The sequence below is a fragment of the Miscanthus floridulus genome, chromosome 9 (assembly GCF_019320115.1).
Source record: "Miscanthus floridulus cultivar M001 chromosome 9, ASM1932011v1, whole genome shotgun sequence".
NCBI classification, from domain to species: Eukaryota; Viridiplantae; Streptophyta; class Magnoliopsida; order Poales; family Poaceae; genus Miscanthus; species Miscanthus floridulus.
Genome location: NC_089588.1, coordinates 135,333,323 through 135,358,644, shown reverse-complemented (window position 1 = coordinate 135,358,644; position 25,322 = coordinate 135,333,323). Strand labels below are relative to the sequence as shown.

At 45.6% G+C, this 25,322-nt stretch overlaps 1 pseudogene; it reads right to left on the bottom strand.

Moving 5' to 3' along the window:
* Positions 1–84: 84 nt before the first annotated feature.
* Positions 85–25,087, bottom strand: LOC136481026 (uncharacterized; annotated as a pseudogene).
* Between the last annotated feature and the right edge of the window lie 235 nt (positions 25,088–25,322).

Genomic DNA, 25,322 nt, shown 5'->3' with positions numbered 1-25,322 from the left:
ACATCAAACGTGATGACACGACAAGACGATGCGGGCAATTTAACGAGAACGGTGGTCTGGAGTGCTTACTTTTCAGGTCGTCCTTCATTCTGTTAGTGTGGTCTTGGATTCCGACTGGCGGCGTGCCAATTTCTCGTTGTCCTCCTTCAGGCGACCACATTCTGCAAACGCACGGCTGTTCTCCCCCTGGAGGCGGGTCACTTCAGCTTCTAAACCTGCATTACAGCCATTACTGTCAAGAACAAAACAACACAAGTCCAGCACTTGCTATGATACGGTGAACACTTACCTGTTTTCTCCTGCTCTTTGTTTTTGAGCTGGCCGACCAGGTTTTGGTTCTGTGCTTCTTGGTTTGTCCTCTCCTGGTCGGTGGCTTCAAGTTGGCGCCGTAGGCGTTCCACTTCAGCCGTCAGCTCCTTATTGGTCTTCATGACTACTTCTATCTGGTCGAAGCACCTTTTTCGGTACCTTGCAGTTTTCATCACGTCCTGCATACAGACAAGCTACGTCAGATAGTTCGACTACACAACAGGTTTAAGGACTAAAGCCAAATATACCTGGACTTCAGTCACCAGGCGTTTGGCTGCTCGTTCAACTCTTAAGGTTTCCTCGGCCTCTGGGATCTCCTCGTGCATGACCCATTCGTCGTTCCGATAGCGCGACACATATACATGTTGTCGTCTATCTTGGGGACGGCCCAGGACTTCTTCCACTTCATCCTCTTCAGCCTCCAGTTCGGGAGGCGGCGGTGGTCCGGAGTTTGCAGACTCCACGACCACCAGGGCTTTCCCACGAGCCGTCGCGTCGGCACCCTTGTTCTGGGCAACTTCTGGCTGCGGCTCCTCGGCCAGATCCAGCTCCCGTGGCGCTGTGGTATCCGCCTCATCAGGGTTTGTGCTCGGAGCACTTGTATTCTGCTCGGGGACTGTCGTCTGGTCGTCCGCCTGCTGAGGCCCAGGCAGAGTCCCTGCCATGGGCTCCTCCACGGCCGGTTGCTGAGCAGTTTGTCCTGCCGTTTTTGGAGAGGACGTTCTGCACCCAGTTAGCTGGTCGGGACTTTCGGTGGACGCGGATCTAATACATTCAGAGACAAATTCAGAAGACAATAGCATCCACTGCAAAATTCAAAGCTTACATCAAAAATATATATACTTACAGTTTTGACTTGCGGAAGGATGTGGCGAAGGAACGCCTCCTCGACCGCCCCTGCTCTGCTTGCTCGGCAGTTTCCACCGGGACTTGTTCAAACTCCGGTACGGGCGTCGGAGGATGATGCGGCATGTTCTCTTCGTCTGTGCTCTGTGTTGCTGTGGTCGGCGCTGTGACCACTGCTGGCACAGAGGAGCCACCCTGCTCCGACGGCTCCACCTGCCTTCTCCTCTTTCGGGGGACGAGCCGGAAGATGTCCGCATCCTCTGCTTCGTCGTCCGACTGGGAGATGATGGCTTGGCGACGTTTGCTGGCAGCCGGACGCTTGCCGGCGGCTCTGGTCAAGGCGTCCTCTACGGTCTCGAGTATCGCCCAGCGAACGCCGTCGGTCCTGGCGCTGGTCTGGGCGGTTGGCCCAGTAGCTTGCGGCCACTCTACACCAGGGGGAGGCGACACAAACACTCCTGCCCGGTCACGGCCATTATACTGAGACACAAAATGAAGGAAAAGACAGTTATTTTCTTGATACAACATGACTTTACAGTTAAAAGGAGGCGTCATTTACCTTTGGGGGAGGGCGAGCCAGCTTGAAGGCGTGTTCAATGGCGTTCAGTGCAACATAATTGGGATCGGCCAGGTTGAACAGCTCTCCAATCCTGGCCTTGATCTCCATCTTGTCGAGCGGCTCCTTTCTGGTCCTCGTCGGATCAGCGCCTCCTTGGTACTCGAAGCCAGGGTGAATCCTTTTCTGGCAAGGCTGAATTCTTCGGCTGATGAAGTTGCCGACAACACTCGGGCCATCAAGCCTTCCCCACGGGATCATCCCGAGCAGTTCGGCGATCTGCTCCAAGTTCTCGGGCCTCTCCGACCAGCTGCTTTTCTTCTCTGGAATCAAGCCCACATCGCACAGAGTGATGGTGTTCGGCTCTTCACGGATGTAGAACCACTTCTTGTACCACTCGTCCAACGAGGTGTTCCAGGGGCAGTGCAGGTATTGAGCCTTCATGCCGTCGCGCAGGTTCAGGTAAACGCCTCCGGCGATCTTCGAGCCACCGCTCCCTTTCTTCCGAAGACAGAATAGGTGGCGAAAGAGGTCGAAATGGGGCTGGAAGCCGCCATAAGCCTCGCAGAGATGGATGAAGGTGGAGACAAGAAGAATCGAGTTGGGATGCAGATTGCAAATCCCAATCTCGTAGTACAAACAGAGACCCTGAAGGAAAGGGTGCACTGGAATCCCAAAACCCCTTTTGAAGAAATCTTCAAAGACCACAATCTCACCTGGTTGAGGATCGGGGAAGCTTTCTCCTTCCGGTGCACGCCATCCCGCAAGTGCTTTGTTGTGGAGCACTCCCATGGCGACGAGGTCCTCGATGGTCTGCTCGTTGCTCCGCGACTTCCACCATTCCTTCGCCATGACCCCGCCTTTCTTCTGGGCGTCTCTCTTCGCCATTAGTTCGTCCTTACGAAGTGGGTGGATGCGGGAGACCGAGGGGATTGGTGATGATTTTTGGGAATAGGGTTCGGCAGGAGGAAGAAGAAGGTTGCGGCGGCGGATGACAATGGGGAATGGTATGAGTAACTTACCAGATCCGCATTATATAAAACAAAGATCACCGTCGTTTCGTCCGCCCGAGAATATTGGGAGTCGTGCGCACGCGCCGCAGACGGTTGTTCACACAACCTCGAAATCTGCGCCAATAAACGCGCTCCTTCGTTAACAGTGTACGCGCCTCTTCGTTGATGGTGTAAGGGGGCCCACACTGACACACCTCAATACAGGTGTCAACCGACTGTTTGCAAAAAAGAAAAAAAATAAAGAGAAGACAGAATGACGTACTATACCTATTTACTTTTTTGACCAGACGTGTCAGACTGGACTTGGCAGAGAACAGAGAGAAGTACACAAAATAATAGTACAAGCAGCGCAAGTGATCGTGGATTTGCCTTGACCACTAAAGTGCTCGGGGACTGCCCAGACCACCAATGTGCTCGGGGATTGCACAGACCACTACTGTGCTTGGATGCTGCCCAGGCCACTTTTGTGCTCGGGGATTGCTCCGACCACGGCTGTGTTCGGGGACTGCCCCGACCACTGCTTGCATAATGGTTCTCCTTGGCTACATGTGATCTGTACTCACATACAGTTAAGAGATTTTTTCTTTAGACCTCGCTACATACTTCGCCTTCCAGCAAGCTCGGGGACTATGTGGATACGATGCACCTGCCGGTGTAACTTGTTTTGCCTGTACGGTAATTGGATTCTTAATCTCAGCAGAATTTCTTTGATAGACCCTGGCACCACGTACCTGCGTCACCTACTACCAGGCTCGGGGACTAAGTGGGCACACTTCACCTTGCGGTGAATGTGTTTGTTTAAATTGACCCCTGTGTTTGAATGATTATGAGGATTATTAGTATGCTCGGGGACTGCCCCGACCACTGCTTGAATAGTGGTTCTCGTTGGCTACATGTGATTTGTACTCACATACAGTTAAGAGACTTTTCTTTTAGACCTTGCTACAAGGCTCATACTTTGCCTTCCAGCAAGCTCGGGGACTAAGTGGGCACACTTCACCTTGCGGTGAACGTGTTTGTTTTTCGACCCCTACGCTTCTGATGTTTCAGGATGCTATACTTCAAGACCACTTACATTTCTTTTCAGAAATACAAGTGGGCACACTTCTCAGGACAGAAATCTTTTTCTTTTTTTCTTAAGAGCACCATACATTCTTCGGACAACCTACTTCTCCGGTGATGACGGTGGTCGGAGGCGTCAAGAATTCAAGCCTCGCTTGTCGGAGAAGGTTCAAAAGGCGTGTCGCAGCATAATACATGATGCTCGGGGACTAGCTGTGGGGGTATTAACCCCTATACCCTTACGGCTAAGCTTGGGCTGGCCCGGATCGATGGGTTCAGTCCACCCGAAAGATGACGTGCGGCCCAGTTAACCTGATCGGAGTCCCGCACAAGGAATCAAGACGGATTTGGTGACCAAGCAGGATCCTGGTCGGTTAGAATAGGAATCCTTATCCGGCCAGATATGGCAATTGTAACTGACTAGGATTAGTTTCCAGATCTGTAACCCTGCCCCCCGGACTATATAAGGCGGGCAGGGGACCCCTCTAAAAAATATCTCCCATTGACATACAGCAATACAAATCAGACGCAGGACGTAGGTATTACGCCTTCTTGGCGGCCGAACCTGGATAAAACCTCGTGTCTGTCTTGCGTCACCGTCTTGTTTGGGGCTTGTGCATCTGTCTGCCGATAATCTACTACCTTGGGCATACCCCTAGGTAGACTGCCGACCATATTTCGTCGACATCGAGGGAAGGCAGCGGCGGCGGCACCGGTGACGAAGCTGGAGGCCGCGACGGCGCAGTCGAGGACGACTTCTTCAGTCCCAGACGGCTACCCGCTCGCCCTTTCCCCCCACTCGTGGAGGTGCGCCGCCCGGAGCTCGTCGCTGGTGCCATCGGAGAAGCGTTGCTCGCTGATTTGAAACCCTAGCGCAGGCGATGTGCGGGGGACGAACCTATCCACGGAGGAGGAGGAGAGGGGCGGGAACGACTAGATGGAGGCGGGAGGGGGCGGGAAGATTGGGGAAAGGGCGGGAGGGGGTGAGAAGGGCGCGCCGTCGGGAGCCCGGCCGCACGGGATGAGGATGAAACGCCGGACGCCCCTCAACGCGAGTTTCATTCAGTTACCGAGGACTTGGTAACGGTGCCCAAACGTGTCGTGGCCATGAAACGTATTCCCTCTCTCTCCTCCTAAAATCATGCAAAGATTCCTTTTCTTGCTGATGTGTCATCTAATTAATGTGCATGATACACCCACGAAACCCCCATTGAGACTGGCCTAAGAAGGCCCCCAGTTTGTTTAGGGGCTACTGTAATTTTCGATTGTCCACAGGTATGGCATATAAATACCTTGGAGACATTACGGTAATGGATGATTAATTAATGGCCGTTTACTCTTGATTTGATTGGTTATGACCCATTGTCCGTGTCGTGTACCTTTATTTCCATGTCACGCTCTCCCTTCCTACCTTCTTGTGGGACACGCTCGACCTCCTCCACTCTGATCCTAGCGAGGGTAGAGGTAGAGCGAAGCCCCCACAGTTGACGCCATCGGTGGGGACCCCACCTGACCACCATACCAGTTTCCAAACCAACCATTGCTCGCAGCCTCGCAACCCCATAATCAAGGACCCGCCCCCCGCGGACTCTAATGCTAGTTCAACATCTGCCGCCGTGGTGCAGGCCGACCAAACTGCGCCACCTCCGCTAGGGAAGCACCAACTGCGGACACGGAAATCCCGAGATGGATGGCCGTGGATCAGACACTACTAGGGCGGCTGGCGATGGTTTGTAGAGGCGGCTTGGACAGCCGCCCCTACCATATCGTCTCTACAAATCATGCATTTGTAGGGGCGGTTCCCAGACCGCCCCTACAAATCAATTTGTAGGGGCCGCTGGTAACACCAACCGCCTCTACAAAATCGATTTGTAGGGGCGGCCGTAGTACCAGCTGCCCCTATAATACCTGTTTGTAGGGGCGGTTCAGTCTAGACCTACCCCTACAGTACATTTTTCCGCCAAAAAAATTTCAAATTTACAATTCAAATTCGACCAGAACATATATTTTTCATGCACAACTCCATTATGACTTATCTTCTTCTGCGATTGTACTGAAACTCAATGACAATACACATTTATTTATACCAGATTATAACAAATATTCTATGGCTTTTAGGTGGACAGTTTAGTCCAGATAAACGAAACAACAAATTTCATCTATTAAACTTTCAAGTAATCGTAATAATATTTCATGGTGACTATGATTTTTATGTGAAAGACCACAGAATCACAAAATCAATGGCGCTCAGATCTAGCAATCGAACATCACAAAATCAGAAGCTTCTAATAATCCTTCCACTTGCAGAGTTGTAGTCACACTTCAGGTCAATGTAGCACTAAAGCAGACTAAAAACGGAATTCGTAATATGTACGAACTGAAGCGAACGAGTGGTACTCATTGTCTGCTGACTGCTGCTGGCAGTGGCCATGACGGTGGCCTGCACCTGCTTGCTTGTGGCAGTGAAGATGACGCACCGTCAGCAGATCCTCCGTCTTCTCCGTTTGCGATTTAGGTCAATCGACCGACCGAGAATGCAGCCCCGTCACCACCGTCGGCCAGAAAAATATGAAGGAGGGTGAAAGCACGAGTTGCGGACCTAAACAACAGCAGAAGCATGAAATCCTGGCTGTTAATAGAACTACTATGAAACCTAGCACGCTGATTCGTGCTTTGACACCAAGTAGACTTAACAGAGCTGCAGCAGACTCCAACCTATAAAAAAAGATAAAGCTACAACCAACCACCACAAAAATCTATTTTAAAACGAAAGTAGCTATAGATTTTAGGGCTGCATGAAACGATAAATCACTAGGCTTTAATAATTTTGACAGAAAAGGCGATGTAGGAAACTTTAATGGTGAAGCTCCCTCTAATATTTTAGAAGAATTGTGATGTTCAAAACATAAACGATGCAGGTTTACACATTTTCCAATACTTATTTACCATTAAGGAGGCTGGGAGCAGGGGTTATAACTAGAATTCTTGAGGCAACACAAATGATGCAACTTGAAACCATGACTGCACCTACAAAAAAATTAATATCATGTGGCAGAGAGGCCATGTATGTGGCATGTATCAAATAGGATCCATGGATAAACATTGATAATAGAATATGTTACCGTGTAGCAGTTTATATTTTTTGGATAAGTTAGGATCATTTGTACATATTGTAAAATGGGGCCACCAAGTTCCTTTTACATGTGTATGCATGCGCGCAGGATCTAGCTAAGTAATTTGAAGGCTAACTAATTAACTTTTTCCATGTTGGTACACAGCCTAGACTACAGCAGGCAATTTTCAATATCCTTATCATCATCGTGACTTCTATGACTCAAGAGGCAAAGGCAGAAAAAGTGGTACCAAGTTCCTGGCATGAGTGAGCGAGATAAGGTTAATTGCATCACCCTGCATAATCTATGTCGTAAATCTAAAGCCCTGGATAACATAATAATAGGAAGGGTACCATAGCAGTATGAAAACACACCTTTCCTTTGAAGAAGCTAGAATATGTATAAAATACAGAACCCACTTAGGAGGTACCTGAATATGTTTGAACGACAAATAAACCTTAAATTAGCAAAACTTAGATGATATTAGGTTGTGGCCATCTGTACGTTTGTGAAATAAAATTACTGCACAACCTTGTAGCCTAGTGGGATGGGGGCATATTTGGCATCCGAAGCAATATTAGATTCAGTTTGTTTTTCATTCTCATGAAAAAAAGAGATATATCATACAGCTATATGTCAGTAGTAGGTTTGAGTAGATACGATGGGCTGACATGGCATCAGCTAGTATTTGACAGTTCATGACTACTATGTAAATAAAGAATGTAAATGTATGTCCATGGGGTCCGAAAACCACAAAAAGATTATTCTTGGGTGGAGATGTAAGGAGCAAGGAATACAGATCAAAATCAAGGGAAAAGATACGACCAATGTGATTCAACAAAAGGTTGGAAGCCATTAAGATCTAAGGAAATATGACCAGGCCAGGACAGGGCAATAAAAAAAATCATGACTTTCAATGACCACTAAGAATATAATACCTCCTCACTGCATTCGTTGAGAACATCACCCCATTGGGAATTTGAGGTCACCTTGCAAAACAGAGGGTAGAAAGTAGCAGTGTACATTTGTTCCTACAATTCAGCTCTACTTGGAGTAGGAGCTATGTGACCACAGGCCTAAAATCCACCTGTATTGTAAATCCCTATGCGAGCACCAACTTTGCACAGAAATTTCTACCTGCGTTGTAAAAGGAATATAAAAAAACTATGCTAAAAGAAAGGAAATGATATGACCGTTTTACCTTTATATTTGACAGTAAAAAAGGCATGCTCTTTTCATTGTTTGATTGATGAACCACTCATATAAACCTGTAAAATTTATAAGATGTAGCTGAAATCTACAATAGGAAGTTAAGACCACTCTTATAATCTATAGCTGAAAGAAAAGTTTACTCACTGAACACTTTGACAGTCCCAATATGACATATCTTTTATCCTTTCTCTTGTGTCCATGAGTCAAGGTCAAATATATATTGCTGAACCAAAATTCAGAGAACATGTGAGAACCTGAAACACATTCAGGAAACGGCAAGAGCACCAATTCTATAATTAAACTACGTACCAAAGAGGCAAACATTGGAAAGGTATACACGTAGGAAACCTGAAATATATCGAAGCCATAACAAGAGCATCAGTTTTTGTACTCGTCATTATGCACTTTATCTCTGCAATTTGAATCTCCTCCAAAAGCATGCAAAAAAAAATCTGTACACGGTTTTAGTAAATGCATCCTCGTTAGATTAAGTCGCTAATCAAATAGAAGCAATGACCAGGTAAAAATTATTGCATTATTCTATTAGTATCCAGTCAAATATATATTGCTGAGCAAAAATTTAGAGACATGCCTGGAGTTACAGGATTGAGGAGTAGGAAGAGGAGAGCTAGAGACGTACCTGGAGTTGGAGCTGGTAGCAGTGGGATGAGAAGAGGCGATCGATCTACAGATGAGCTCATCTCCTCGATGTCATCGCGGCACTCCACCTCCTGCTGGCAAGTGGCGCCGGCGGCCCAGGTGCGCCACCGCCGAGGGGCCCTGTGTGCCACCGCCTAAAACCCTAACCCTAGCAAAGGCAAGGCAAAGAATTCGTTAAAGCCAAAACAAAAATTGAACAACAAAAAAATCACGAACTGAGAAGGCTGCCGATTAGATCGAGATCATGGAGAAGGCAGAGAAGTGCCCCGGTGATGGGAAGAGGCGGCTCTAGCGATGGAGAGGGGCGGCACGTGCGCTGGAGCCCGGCAGCGCACATCGCGGGGAGGAGGTCGAGGTGGTGCACGTTTGGCGCGCCGCGGCGAGGAGCGATCGAGGAGGGGAGGCGGCGGAGGGGAGGAGAGGGGAGGCGACGGAGGGGAGGAGAGGAGAGGGAGGGACAGAGAGAGGCTAGGGTTTTGTGGAGCACAGAAGCAGACGCTGACCGGCACAAGGAGGCAACAAGGGGTGGGAGGCACACCGGCGGACACCGGCGAGGCCCAATCACGCGGCGCCATGGATGGAGACGGGCACCGCCAGGTCCCATGGCCGACGCCGCACCGCAGCCCGGGGGGGCCGTCGGTCACCGCCAGCGCCTCGCGGTGTGAGCCAGCGGCGAGGGACCGGCCGGCACAAAATGACGCGATGGGGGGAGGAGGTGGTGGAGAAAGGCGGCCACAGCCGCCGCGCCCGCTCGCGCCAGGCGCCGCCGCCGCCCTGTCCGCATCGAGGGATAGAGGTAGCGAAGAGGAGAGAGACTGAGAGAGGAGGGGGAGAGAATTTTCCTGAAGGTGGCCGCTATATATACAGCAGGCATTTGTAGGGGCGGCTGGTAACTTAGCCGCCCCTACAAATGGACACAGCAGGGCCGGCTGGTACCTCTACAAATCGACGCATTTGTAGGGGCGGCTCGTATTACCAGCCGCCCCTAATGTGCCATTTGTAGGGGCGGCTGCTGTGCTGGAGCCCGAGCACGTCACTGTAAGGGTGGCTCTAATGCCAGCCGCCCCTAAAGAAAAAAAGACCTGTTGCTACAAACTGTTTTTCACGTAGTGAGAGAGGCAGCATGCGACAATGGAAGGAGCGGTGCCTCGGTGCCATCGGCGCTGCCGACAGAGCAGCCTGTGCCATGGCGCGCGGTGGCGTACATAGCTCCTCGGCTTGGTTACGTACGTTTCTCGTCGGCACCAACGACTTTGCCAGTTTGGATACTTAGTACAAGGTCGTTTTAATTTGTGATTGTGATCACTAGCAGCTCGGTCGGTGATATAGAGTAGTACTAAGTAGTAGTTGGCAAATTTATATGCCTTGATGAAAGGGACATGAGAAAATACCAATAATACTCACAGAAGTGGACATGACAAAATAATTGCTGGTGTTGGACCAGTGCAGCTCAGCAGCGTTCAGCGCCACACACATGCTTATGCAGCTGGTATGCTCTTCAGTTCACTGCGCGCGTTCCTGTGCCATTCGATGCTTAGTATGGCGTGGGAATAACGGAATGAAAGGAACGGCTGGGCCAATAGTAATTGTCGACCGTACCTGATCAAAGAACAAAGCGATTTTACTCCTAATAATTTTTTTTCAGTACATCTCTATATTAATATCCTTTTCTCGTTTTTTTGTGCACCGTACTTTTCTCATTTATTCCTTAATTATTAATTTATGTGTCTAGAGCTAAAACGATAAATATTACGAGACGGAGGGAGTATTGTGTTATTTTGCTTTGTTATTAAATAGTAATTGTGTTATTTTATTTTTTTAATATGTAGAAAAATTAGTTCTAGTCCAATGATATGGTCTATAGGGAATTAATTGCTAGTTCAATGATAAAGTGTATATACATACGCAAATGTAGTATTTATAACAGGGCAGTGGTGGAGGAAAGCATAGGACTAATTGGACTATGACTTTAGGTATTGCTTCATGTTTTCTATAGTATAACACAGTAACACACTACGTGAGTGCAGGGGGTGCCCGAGCCCCCCTGCTCCCTGGAGCAAGTGGAGCCTCACCACTACTGGAAACAGAGACTTTGCCGAGTGTAAATTTCTTTGCCGAGTGTCAAAAATCGGACACTCGGTAAAGATCTTCTTTGCCGAGTGCTGCACTCGGCAAAGAATTGCACTCGGCAAAGATTTCTTTGCCGAGTGCCGGGCACTCGGCAAACACAGGCACTCGGCAAAGGACTTCTTTGCCGAGTGCCAGACTCTCGGCAAAATCTCTACACTCGGCATAGGCTGCCCGTGAAACGGCGCCCTGCCACGGCCTTCTTTGCCGAGCGCCTGCGGTTAGGCACTCGGCAAAGATTTGTTTTTTTTTGTTTTTAATTTCTTTGCCGAGTGCCTCAGATCTGGCACTCGGCAAAGATTTTTTTTTAAATTCTTTGCCGAGCGTCTCAGATCTGGCGCTCGGCAAAGAAAATTTTTTATTTTTAAAATACTTTGCCGAGTGCTCCCTGGACGGCACTCGGCAAAGATTTAATTTTTTTTTATTATTTCTTTGCCGAGTGCTCCTGTGTATGCACTCGGCAAAGAGGAAATTTTAAAAAAAAATTAAAACATTCTTTGCCGAGTGCCTGATGGCTGGCACTCGGCAAAGACACCCTTTGCCGAGTGCCATGCCCCGGCACTCGGCAAAGTTTTTTTGTTTTTTTTGTTTTTGGCCTCCAATTTTTTTGTGCAGCCTTTTTAAAGCACCGGGAACTCCTAGTTACAATTTGGGGATTTTTTGTGGCTTTTTGTTATATTTAGTTACTTTATTTCGTTTACTTGAATTTTTCTGGAAATTAGAAATTTGAACTGCACGTGGTACGAATAATGGAGTTTAATGATTCGAAAATTGATAGTCATGTTAGTGAGTGTTATGAGAGGCCGTATCCAGGAACGGACCCGAAATTTCGGACATCTCGTTCACGAAACATGTCCGCGAAATTGCGTGTGAAGTGTTTATAAATTCTATAAAAAGCAAACGAAGTCCGAAAATCATGAAACGTGTTGAGATGTCGTGATATCATATGTGGAGGCTATGATAAAAATTTCAGAAGATTTCGTGCACGTTGTCACGTACGATGCTTACAAACCAGGACATCTCCGCGTCCTGCAGCTGCAGCTACTCCTGTGAGTATCAAAGTTTTTCACTTTCACTTGTGCTTTGCTTGTATGGCCTCTATCGTCCTAGATTAGCTATCAAAATAATTTTATCTCACATGCAATCTTTTCTCCTTTGTGCAGTCTCCATCTGACGGTGGTTCGAATAATCCACCTCATGCACCTACGAATGATGCACCTGGGCCTTCACCACAGTCGCAGTGGCCGAGATGAGTGCATGTTGTATTTTTTACATTTGTTGTTCACTTGGTGATGGACTTGTGATGCACTTGTGGACTTTGATGGACTTGTAAACTTATTTGGATGGACTTGAGCACTTATTATTACATATTGTGATGGATGTGTTATGGGCGGATGGATGAGATATATATGTGATGGATGAGATATATATGCGATGGATGAGATATATATGTGATGGATGAGATATATATGTGATGGATGAGATATATATGTGATATATGTTTGTATGAATGTATTTGTCATGATGGAACGCAAAAAAAAAAATATTTGCCGTTTTGGGTCACTTTGCCGAGTGTTGCACTCGGCAAAGGACCCCTTTGCCGAGCGCAATGGTCACAACACTCGGCAAAGCTGGCAAAATGGGCGACCAGAAAACAGATTTTCCAGCTTTGCCGAGTGCTGTGACTATAACACTCGGCAAAGAAATTTAAAAAAAAAATTTAAACTTTGCCGAGTGCCTACTGTGTTGGCACTCGGCAAAGAGTTTTTAAAAAAAAAATCTTTGCCGAGTGCCTGGAGTGGTGGCACTCGGCAAAGAAAATTTTCAAAAAAAATAAAAGCTCTTTGCCGAGTGCCTTCCGGGTTGACGCTCGGCAAATAATTTTTAAAAAAAAAATAAAAAATCTTTGCCGAGTGCCTGGAGGTTTGGCACTCGGCAAAGAAAATTTTCAAAAAAAAAAATAAAAGCTCTTTGCCGAGTGCCTTCCGGGTTGGCGCTCGGCAAAGAATTTTTTTTTTAAAAAAAAAGTTTTGCCGAGTGCATGGAGGGTTGGCACTCGGCAAAGAAAATTCTCAAAAAAAAAAATAAAAGCTCTTTGCCGAGTGCCTCACGTGTTGGCACTCGGCAAAGAAAGTTTTAAAAAAAAATTAAAAAAATCTTTGCCGAGTGCCGGTAGGGTTGACACTCGGCAAAGTGACCGTCAACGGAACCGGCGCCGTGACGGTCGCTTTTCTTTGCCGAGTGTTTCCGGGGCACTCGGCAAAGCCTTTGCCGAGTGCCCGATAAAATACACTCGGCAAAGAGTGCTTTGCCGATCAATTTTTTGCCGTGTGTGCTTTGCCGGGTGCCGCACTCGGCAAAGGCTTTGCCGAGTGCAATATAGCCTTTGCCGAGTGCCTCAGGCACTCGGCAAAGAACCTGAATCCAGTAGTGCACATAGCCTCTCCTCCATTTTTGCTGCCATGGATTGAAGTTTGGAGTCGAAGAAAGGTGTTGGAGGTCGAAGAAAGAACTGTTTGTCTGGTACCCTTTGTATCTAGCCCCCCACCCGGGTCCCCTACAGGCCTAATGCATCTAGCAAACTCTGCATGTGTAGTGACCCTATGCGTTGGGCTAGTCTAGCTCTGCTACTGCAATCACCAGAAACACAAAAGTATACCTAAACCTGAAAAGAGCCATGCAGAGTAGCACTAGCTCGTTAGACTATTAACAAATTTCTTGAAGATCCAGGAGTTAGCTGTAAAAGGAAAAGTTCTATTAAACATCCCATAACTAATTTCCATAGTTTTATTGCTTCATCAATTGCAAAAACCAGATCTCCTTACTCCCTTAACTATTTAATACCATGCAAATCACAACCCCCATTGGTTTTGATGCTGGTGTAGTGTAGAAAATTAAATCTCTGTATTTGACATCCCTCAACTTTGTTTGTTTCAATGATCTTCAAGGTGTTTTCGACATCATAGTTTCATGGGTAGTGAACTCCGCAATATGACATACTTTCTCTCCCTCTTATGTTAGTTGTGCTAGGATGACCCACTAGAGAGAGTGAGTTACATTGATAGGAAAAGTATCATCTATTTAACACAAATGTTGACGTAGATTATTAAAAAAATATTTCACACATATCTAATCATTTTATTCCTCTGTTACATTGTACAAAAATAAGCAACAAGTCGCTGTCACAAACGACAGTCTTTTCTACCACGAAATACAAAAAAAATGAAACATTAAATCAAAGTCATTAGCTACAGTGGATCTAGAGCACTAGTACTCAATGAAATGACACCAGTAGTATCAGGAACGCAATGATAAGCTAACCTAACATTTTGTACCAATCTAAGATATATGGTGGCCATTGTATATATGTAACACATCCTATGGAACCACCTCCAAATTATAAAGTGATGATTTGCTCGGTATTAAATAGTCAAGTAAGCATTATTCTAAGGTTAAGGGAGAAAAGTTGACCATGGTAATGTTAAGAAAGGTGAAATCCATCTTTCTCACCTAAAACCACCGAGGGCTGTGATTTGCATGGTATTGAACACTAGTGGAGAAACGGGCTGTACTCCCGGTTCTCAACCGCCTTCAGTCCCGGTTTTGGAACCGGGAGTACCAAATCGGGACTAAAGGTCCCCTCCTTTAGTCCCGGTTTCGCGCCCGGGACTAAAGATGCACCTTTAGTCCCGGTTGGTAAGACCAACCGGGACTAAAGGGCCTCCCGGCCTGGCCACGTGGGGCGGCCCTTTAGTCCCGGTTGGTATTACCAACCGGGACTAAAGGTTTCCTTTTTTTTCTTTTTTTTGTTTCTATTTTCAATTGATGATTCGTTTTGGTTTTCGAATAGGTTTTCGAATACGCATTCTATGTTGCTAATAATATACGTATTCTATACGTTTATAATGTTCGAACATTTTGTACAAACTAAAGTATGAAACTAACATATATATTACATGCATATACATATATTGTACGTTATTTTATGTACATATAATATGTATGTATGTGTATATATATATATATTACAAATAAAGGTTGCATTGTATATTCTATCATATCCTTGGGATAACAAAATCACTTCATCTAGTTTGGCTTCCATGTTTCGTTGACGTCATTGTAGAACTCGCCGGCGGTGTTGAGGACCTGGTCATTAAGAAATCCTGCTATGGTCTCTTGAATTGCTTTCAGTTGGTCACGTCGTATGACTTTTTCCTTCAACCATAGAGTCTTCAATAAAAGTTAAAGGAAAAGTATTAATATATATATATGTGTGTTGGTCACTTGATTACTTATATATATGAGCAGCAAAAGAAATTGTGAATATATGAATATATTTATATAACATACTTTGAGGATCTCTTCAGGAGTTCTTTTTGTGTACGCCCCGATAAACTCGCAAACATAGTATCCGCAGTAGTTGTTCCCCTATTCTTGCCTCAGAACCCACTTTTACGAGAAAAAAGATCCGGTGAATTGAAAGCACGCATGGTGTTAATTGAATTATATATATATATATATATATATATATATATATATATAGATAGTACTTACTTTGTGTGTGATTACATCCAGTGGCGCTTTGCAATGTTTCATGTGGTGATTCTCAATGAAACTTTTCCAAACACTGCGCCCAATAAAATAAAACATTAATTTGGTCTTTAATAATTGTTGCAGTTAAGATATCGGGGTATATATAGTTGCTAGAGAGACCATATTACCCTTGTATAATATCTATCATGTCTTGGTACTCTGTTTGCTCTTTTCTTAACGAGTCTAAGATTCTCAACCGACTATTGGCCATATCGATGACCATCAATATCCAGTGATTGCTGCATATGTTTTTATACACAAATATGATTGACATTAACTAGAGTCAACATATATGTATATATACGGGAGATAGCTTAGCTAGTAAGCAAATAATTGAACAAATGTCCATATGATCGACATTAATTATTTAACACTCACTTGAAGTTGTAGGGGAAGAGTATGTCCTTGTTTTGTTGGTTCACTAAGAACCTCATAAGATTTTTCTCGAGTTCAGCTTTCCATTGAGGCGGGGGATTAGGGTGTTTGAATACGACATTTGGATCAACGAAACCAACATCATTATCCTTTCTCTTTCTGAGTTCTGTCATCTCATATCTGCATATATAAAAATATAGTGTGAGGATATATAATGTATATATATACATGTAGCTTTATATATACACACTTTAATAGTAGAAAATAATCACACTTACAGACAATAGCAGCTAATGAGACTTTTGTCGAGAGAGTCCAGGTGGCATAGTTGGTGTAATTCTTCAAACTCGACATATATAACGTCATCGCCACAGAAGTAATGTTGGTTTCTAACTCTGACAGTAACAAAGGCCTCTCCCCGTTCACACGCCGCCATGCACCACTTGTTTAGCAGGTACATTTGCGTACCTAGTTCACCTAAGGCCTCAGGGTTGTATAGACTCTTTCCACGTTCAAATTTCTTCCAATGATCCACTTTCGGAGCAGATGGTCCTTCAGCGAGCACTTGGGCAAGGTCCAAACCAGTTTCCTCGTAAAACCGAGCCAGCTCCTCAAAATCGATGTCTAAGTCTAAGTTCGAACCATATTCATTACGACCGACAAGAGGGGGGACTGATTGTTGCGATTGTTGTCCGAGTTGTGCAACACCTTTCCCTGGTCTAGTCTTTTTCTGCGCCGCCTCAAATGACTTGGTGAGAGAGCGGTCGTAGTCCGATTTTGGCCGGGTCTTTTGAGATTCCCGCTTTTTCTGGTCCACCTTCTTTCTTAGAAGATCTGGAGGTAGGTAGAAGTATGATTTCTCCGGGTTCTCCCTCTCTTCTCGTTGCTTTTTTACTTTTTCAAAGAAACTGTCCACATCTTTTTTTACTGCAGCTTTCAATTCCTTTTCACTTTTCTCGAAAGATAGTTTTTGGGGAATAACTAGATTAGATGAGGCTTTCTTCTTTGCCGGCTGGTGGGACAATGACTTTGTTTGCGGGGCGGACCTCTTAGGAGCTGGCTTCCTCTTAGTCATCAAGGGAGGCGGGGCAGCCGTTGAAGGCGTTGGAGACCTCTTTGGAGGCGTTGGAGACCTGCTTAGAGGTGGCGGCGGTGGCAGCGTTGCCACCTGATTGCCCGGAGCACTATGATGATCTGGAGAATGAATAATTGGACTTAGGTTGGCGGAGGCCCTGCTATGTGATTACAAAAAAGAATAATTAGGTATAATAAATTGTTATTATTAATCATGCATGTCAATAGAAAGTTTGTGAAAAAATTGTTTCGTTCACTTTTGTCCACACCTATTGTCTGGCAGTTGAGGAAGCGGCGGTGGACTAGAGACCCCGGGAATAATGATGTAGCGCTTGTGCCATAGTATGAATGTTTTCTCTGCTTCTCCTAGAGTCTTCTCCCCCTCACCTCCTGGAATGTCAAGAGGCAGGTCACTAAAACCTTTGTTAACTCTATCCACTGAGACGCTAACATATCTAGGTGGTATTATTGCCCCATGGATTCATGGTGTCTTGGTAGGATCTAGAGGAGAAAAAACACCAAGAGCCACCATGATTGTGGCATTCTCTTTTGGAATATGTAGCTCACATGATGTAAACGGTGCAGTGATGTCATCCATGGGGAAACGTAGCATTGCGTCATCTTGATTTGGTAACTCCGTGGTAGCGCAGCTGCTTTTCAACTGATCAGGGGGGCTAATATTAATGTTCATTCCTGGATCTGATGCCTGCCTCTGGGTACTCATTGCTATTTGCACTTGTTTTATGATTTCGTCATGCATTCTAGCTTGCATGTCTTTTTCGCGCTCCTGTGCTTGAAGCAACGCCTCCCGTGACTCACGGACCAATTCCTCCAACCTGCTGATCCGTGCTACATCCTCATCCTTCCTTCTTTGTTGGCTTCTGTAGGTATCTCTGTCATCAGGGAAACCATGCTCCCAAGAAATGTTCCATCCTAAACCTCTCGTTCGGCCACTGTGTTCAGCGGTCCCGAGGGCATATGTCAGTTCATCCTTCTCTCTATTGGGCCTGAACGCACCAATAGCTTTAGCTTGTAGAGCATAAGACAATCTTTGTGTTGCTCTTTCGAGTTTTGTGCCATGAACCAGCTTCCCGGTCTCTAGGTTCAGTCTTCCCCCATCAGCGAAAAACCAATTCTTCGCTCGTTTGGGCCAATTGAGTGATTCTGGTGCGATACCCTTGGCAAGAATATCCGCTTCCATTTTCTCCCACTTGGGAATGGCAGTCGCGTAGCCACCTGATCCCATGCCATGGTGGTATACCTTCTGTCGGGCATTCTCTTGGTTCCTTCTCATCCGTTCCTCACCCTCTTCCGATGTCTTGTACTGTATAAAATCATTCCAGTAGGGCCTCAACTTCGCGAGCGGGCCGCTAGTATTGAAATTGGGCGTTATGTTCTTCTTGACGTATTTCGTGTATAGGGATTTCTTCCAAGTCTGGAATTGTGTGGCCATCTTCTTCATAGCCCACTTTCGAACTAGTTCCTTCAATTCATCATCGTTGATAGCATCATAATCATTCGCTTGCAACATGAAATGTTGAAGGATATCATCCCAAATTAAATTCTTATCAAGATCAGAGACAAAACTAACATGAGGCTCGTTGATCTTTTGCTTCCATTCACGGGCACTGATCAGAAGTCTGTCCCTTACAAGGCACCCACAGTGTTGCACGAATTTCCTTGCATGTGGACCAAGTGGTTTGCCTGTCTCGATATTGAATTCCGATATTATGTAGCGCCCCTCCAATGGCTTTTTCGGGCCTCGAATTTTTTTGCTTTTCGCCGTTGTGGTCGTCGATCCAGAGGGCTACGTATAAAAAAGAATAAATCAATATCATGTGTACACATAATAGATGATATATGTTCAAATATATATATATATATATATAATATTCAAATATATATATAAATATAATATTCAAATATATATATAAATATATATACCTCGCCAGTATTTTCTTGCACAATATTTTCTTGGTTATCTTCAAGAGCCAGGTATTGACTCCCGTCATCTACATCCTGCTGGTCACCATCGGCAAATTCAGTGCCGGTGTTGATAATATTCATCATTTCTTCATCCATGTTGTCTCTCGAGGCAGCCATCTAGCTTTTACACCACCAGGTATATCTATAAAAAATAAAAACTATATCTATAAAATGAACTCCTGCAGGACGTGCCACCTCAATGATAGTAACATTTGTAAAAATCATTTCTGTATCTATACTCTAGTAGACTCTATTGATTACTCTACGGTTTCCGGAAAGTTCGTCAAAGGAGACTTTGGTAAAAGTAAGATATTGATGCAACAAATGTAATAACAACACTCTAGGTATATATAACCCGACGGGGAAGAGGAGAGCAATGAATGAACAAGATCCCATCCAGACAGAGAGGAACAAGTGCTTCTCTCCATATAGTAATTCGTCCCAACAACACAATGGTGCTTGCCGACAAGGTTGCTAGTGTTGTGTCGTTGGCAATTTTCATGGCCGTGGCCATGGTCATTGTGGCAGGTAAGTAATTCACATGATATTTCCGTAGGTTAATAGAAGAATGGAAGTGTATACACATAATAATCGTTTATCGTTTATATTTATATATATACTATGTTTGGGTACGGTGATTGACAGACTACTGCGACGATATCGGGACATGTGAATAAATAACCATCCGTACTAGTTGACCTTGCTTACGTGATCATCTTGACGAGCATTTCTCCACCGGACGGCACCATACTTGGCCACGGAAGAGCTCCAATTCTACGAGGAAGGGAACACGGTCTTCCACGACCGTTGTCGCTCTCCCTCGTAGAATCAAAGCTCCTCCTTGATGTCAGTTACCGCTCGGCAGACAACATGCTCACTGAGCTGAACATGGTCCGTGAGTTCAACTATTACGGATTTTCTACAATTTTCTAACTAGTCCGCGCCAAGGAGGCGAAGGTATGCCCGCCCGAGTATGAGAACTACGTGCCCTGCTACTACGTCATGAACGCCGTCGAACGTCTCGGTTTTGGGGGCCAACGTCCGCAAGTTCAACTAGTACGTGCGTTCCAAGCGACGGACGGACGGGGCCAACGAGCCAATGCCAACTTGCCCATCGAACGCCTCCTGTACGCCATCCATGCCCACTTGGGCGCATCAAACTCCATCGGCACTGCTTTGCGCTCGACGCAGCTACCGACGCCCCCAGGCATCTGCCGCTACCGCCACGGGCTTAAGTTTTTCCTCAACCGAAGCCACCCTCCCCGCAGCCGTGGCCATCGCCGCTTCCCTCCTCGCAGCTGTGACCGTGAACAGGAGTGTGTAGAACTCTAATCTCCCCGCACCGGCGACACCCAAGCCGAAAGGGATGGCGGGCACGACATTCTGGCCACCTGCAAACCTTCGCCGCATCGGCAGCACCCACCACCGACCAGACGCGAGCCGGTCCGAGCACACACTCATACACAAATAAAATCTACAAATAAATATACACACACTGTTGCTCACATATAGCATGGCGAGCAACACAAGCATGATGGCCGGAGGTTTTAATCAAGTCGACGATGAGGATGAGCGCGCTGATGAGGACGACGAGCGTGGAGGACGACGAAGATGGCCGGAGGTGATCTCTCGACGACGAGGATGCGACGGGGACGAGTATCGACGACGGCGATGAGGCCACAGTGGATCCAAATTAGAGGCGCCGGGCCGCTGGCGGAGATGGGCGAGGGCGAGGATGATGGCGGCGGATCCAGGTCTAGGCGCTGCGCACGAATGGGAGAGGCGCGAGCCAGGCCACTGGCGGAGATGGCGAGAGACGGGAGAGGCGCGTGGAGGTGTCTGGAGGCTATGGGGAGCGGCAGTGGCGCGGTGGCTCTCGGGCGAAGAATGAAGACGATGGATGGGGAGAAGAAGATGAGGCGATATATATTTTGCGAATCTTTAGTCCCGGGTGAAGCCACGGACCGGGACTACAGAACTTTTAGTCCCGGGTTGTGGTAAAGTGAAGCCACGGCCTGGGACTAAAGAACCTTTAGTCCGGGCTGATGGTAAGAACCCGGACTAAAGGTCTGACCTTTAGTCCCGGGTGCAGCCATGATCCGGGACTAAAGTTATTTTTTTGGCGGGCCACGAAACAGTAGCCAACCATTAGTCCCGGGTTACGGTAAAGTGAAGCCACGGCCCGGGACTAAAGAACCTTTAGTCCCGGCTGATGGTAAGAACCCGGACTAAAGGTCTGACCTTTAGTCCTGGGTGCAGCCATGACCCGGGACTAAATTTATTTTTTTCGCGGGCCACGAAAACGTAGCCAACCTTTAGTCCCGAGTGGTTGATCGACCCAGGAGTAAAGGTGGCCTGCAGTTGGTTCCAAATGTTTTTCCCTTTTTTATTTATTTCTTTTATATAAATATGCAGAGAGTTATTAATTGCCTAATAAATAAAATATCATCCAAAAAATTATAATAAATATTTCTGGACTTGGTATTGCATTATTATACACAACAAAAATTTGTAACCTAAACTCTTTTATTTTACTGTATAAATATTTAACATAGTGTAAATAATAATTACAATTTGCACCATGCAAAAATACACTACTTGATTAAAATCATTAAAACTATTACTTTTTGACAGGAAATAAGTTTTCACATCTTATTAACATTGATCATTTGGTTTTTCATCACACATTCTCCACGGGAAATCCACCGTCAAGCAGAAAATTCATTTAAATCGTAGAAAATATGAAAACACAACAAAAAAAATCTGAAGTCACAGTTATTACATAATAGGTCTAATACATCACTATATATATCAAGCGGGCATAGTAGTGAACTTCTTCTTAACGTATATCCCTTGGTTATGATCGCGCCGTAACCATGGAGTGTCCTCATCATTTAGCTGGATGCTTGGGTCTTTGTTCACTATGAAGGGTGGAATTCGGTTATCCTTTTCATAATCTTCTGATATGTCTGACTTGTCTTTAATTCCGACGACGTTTCTTTTCCCTGAAAGAACTATATGGCGCTTTGGCTCATTGATTGGGTCATTGTTGTTTTTCCCTCTCTTCGGTTTTGTAGACATGTCCTTGACATAGAACACCTGATTCACATCCTTGGCAAGGACGAACGGTTCATCTTTGTACCCAATATTGTTGAGGTCCACGGTTGTCATTCCATACTGGTTGTCGACTGCTACCCCGCCTCCAGTCGCCTTTACCCATTGACACTTGAACAAAGGTACCTTAAAAGTAGGTGCATAGTTTAGTTCCCATATCTCCTCTATGCGACAATAATATGTTTGCTTATTTCCATTAGGGTCGGTGGCATCTATGCGGACACCACTATTTTGGTTGGTGCTCCTTTTATCTTGGGCTACTGTATAAAATGTATTCCCATTTATCTCGTATCCTTTGTATGTGAGGATATGCCACGATGGCTGCCTAGCCAACAAATACAGTTGCTCATCAATACTCTCATCACCCTGACATTCTTTTCGCAACCAGTCGCTGAAAGTTTTCATGTGCTGACACATAATCCAAGCTTCAGACTTCCCTGAAAACTCGGATCGGAGCAACTCTTTATGTGTCTCGATATACGGATTCACCAAGGAGGAGTTTTGTAGAACTATGTAGTGTGCTTTATTAAAATAATTGTCCTACATACCAATATATGTTTTCTTCCCTAGTGTCCCCTTTCCACTTAGTCTCCCCTCGTGTCGCGATTCAGGAACACCAATCGGATCAAGGTCGGGAATAAAGTCAACATAAAACTCAATGACCTCCTCTGTTCCATAGCCCTTGGCGATGCTTCCTTCTGGCCGAGCACGGTTGTGAACATATTTCTTTAGGACTCCCATGAACCTCTCAAAGGGGAACATGTTGTATAGGAACACAGGACCAAGAATGCTAATCTCCTTGACCAGGTGAACTAGGAGGCGTGTCATGATATTAAAGAAGGAAGGAGGGAACACCAACTCAAAGCTAACAAGACATTGAACCACATCATTCTGTAGTTTAGCTAGATCCATTGGATCGATTGCCTTCTAAGAAATTGCATTGAGGAATGCACATAGCTTCACGGTGGCTAGATGTACATTTGGAGGTAGAATTCCTCTTAATGCAACTGGAAGCAATTGCGTCATGAGCACGTGGCAGTCATGGGACTTTAAGTTTAGGAATTTCTTCTCTGGCACATTTATTATACCCTTTATATTTGAGGAGAATCCAGATGGTACCTTGATGCTTGCTAGGCATTCAAACATGCTTTCCTTCTCTTCTTTGCTAAGAGTGTAGCTGGCAGGACTTAAGTAATGGCGTCCATCATCTGTCTTCTCTGGATGTAGGTTGTCTCATTCTTTCAAACACCGCAGGTCCTGTCGTGCTTCAAGTGTGTCCTTAGGCTTTCCATACACACCCATGAAGCCTAGCAGGTTCACACAAAGATTCTTCGTCAGGTGCATCACGTCGATCGTGCTATGGACCTCTAGGACTTGCCAATAGGGTAGCTCCCAAAATATGGACTTCTTCTTCCACATGGGTGCGTGACCGTCGGCGTCGTTCGGAATAGGTTCGCTGCCTTGTGCCTTTCCAAATACTACTTTCACATCCTTGACCATATTGAGTACATCCTCACCAGTTCGGTTGCCCGGCTTGGTCTGGTGGTCTGCCTTACCTTTAAAATGCTTGCCTTTCTTTCTTAGGGGGTGATTCATAGGAAGAAATCGATGATGGCCAAGGTACACGACCTTTCGACATTTTTTCAAGAATATACCTTTAATGTCATCGAAACAGTGCGTGCATGCATTATATCCCTTGTTTGATTGTCCTGAAAGATTACTTAGAGCAGACCAATCATTGATTGTTACGAACAACAATGCTCGCAGGTCAAAGTGCTCCTGTTTGTGCTCATCCCACACACGTACACCTGGTCTGTTCTACAAAAGTAGAAGTTCTTCAACTAGTGGCCTCAGGTACACATCGATGTCGTTGCCAGGTTGCCTTGGGCCTTGGATGAGCACTGGCATCATAATAAACTTACGCTTCATACATAACCAGGGAGGAAGGTTGTAGATACATAGAGTAACAGACCAAGTGCTATGACTACTACTCTGCTCCCCGAAAGGATTCATACCATCCGTACTTAAAGCAAACCTTAAGTTTCTTGCGTCATTTGCAAACTCCGGGAATTCTCTATCGATTGCTCTCCACTGGGACCCATCAGCAGGGTGTCTCAACATATTGTCTACCTTACGGTCTTCTTTGTGCCATCGCAACAACTTTGCATGGTCTTTGTTTCTAAACAGACGTTTCAAGCATGGTATTATAGGAGCATACCACATAATCTTGGCAGGGATTTTCTTCGTGGGATGTTCGCCCTCAACATCACCAGGGTCATCTTGCCTGATCTTATACCGCGATGCATGACATACCGGGCATGCATCTAACTTCTCGTACTCCTCGCCACGGTAGAGGATGCAGTCATTAGGACATGCATGTATCTTCTGGATTTCTAATCCCAAAGGGCAGACTACTTGTTTTGCTTCATACGTAGTGAAGGGCAACTCGTTATCCTTCGGAAGCATCTTCTTTTGGATTTTCAGTAACTCCCCAAATCCCTTGTCAGATACACCATTCTTTGCCTTCTATTGCAGCAATTCCAGTGTGGTACCCAACTTTTTTTGTCCCACATCACAAGTTGGGTATAGCAATTTCTTGTGATCCTCTAGCATGCGCTCAAACTTGATTTTCTCCTTTTCACTTTCGCATTCTCTTTGTGCATCACGAATGGCCTACCAAGATCATCAGCGGGCTCATCTTCTGCCACTACCTCTTCTTCAGCTTCCCCCATTGCAGTATCATTGAAGGCACCATATTCAGCAATAATGTCATCATCGTCCCATTGTTCTTCTTCACCTTCTTCCATTACAACCCCGGTTTCTCCGTGCTTCGTCCAACAAATATAGTTTGGCATGAAACCCGACTTCAACAAGTGTGAATGAAGACTCCTTGAGCTAACATATTCCTTCAAATTCTTACATATGGCACATGGGCAGCACATAAAACCATCGCGTTTGTTTGCCTCGGCCACACGTAAGAAAGAATGCACGCCCTCAATGAACTCTTGGGAGCGGCGATCAGCATTGTACATCCAATGCCGGCTCATCTGCATTACATGACATACATACCATATTAAAATCTAGAACATAATTAGTTAATTATACGACATGTATGCTACCACATAAGGTATTAATTTATGAAAGTCTCGCTACAATGTAGACAATCCCAACTACCACTAAAAAACTAAAGCTAAAATGCACTTCAGCAGCATAAGGATTTCGCGACCAATCCCAACTAAAACAGACAGATCATGCGTTTGTTCAATATCTATGGGCTTCTTC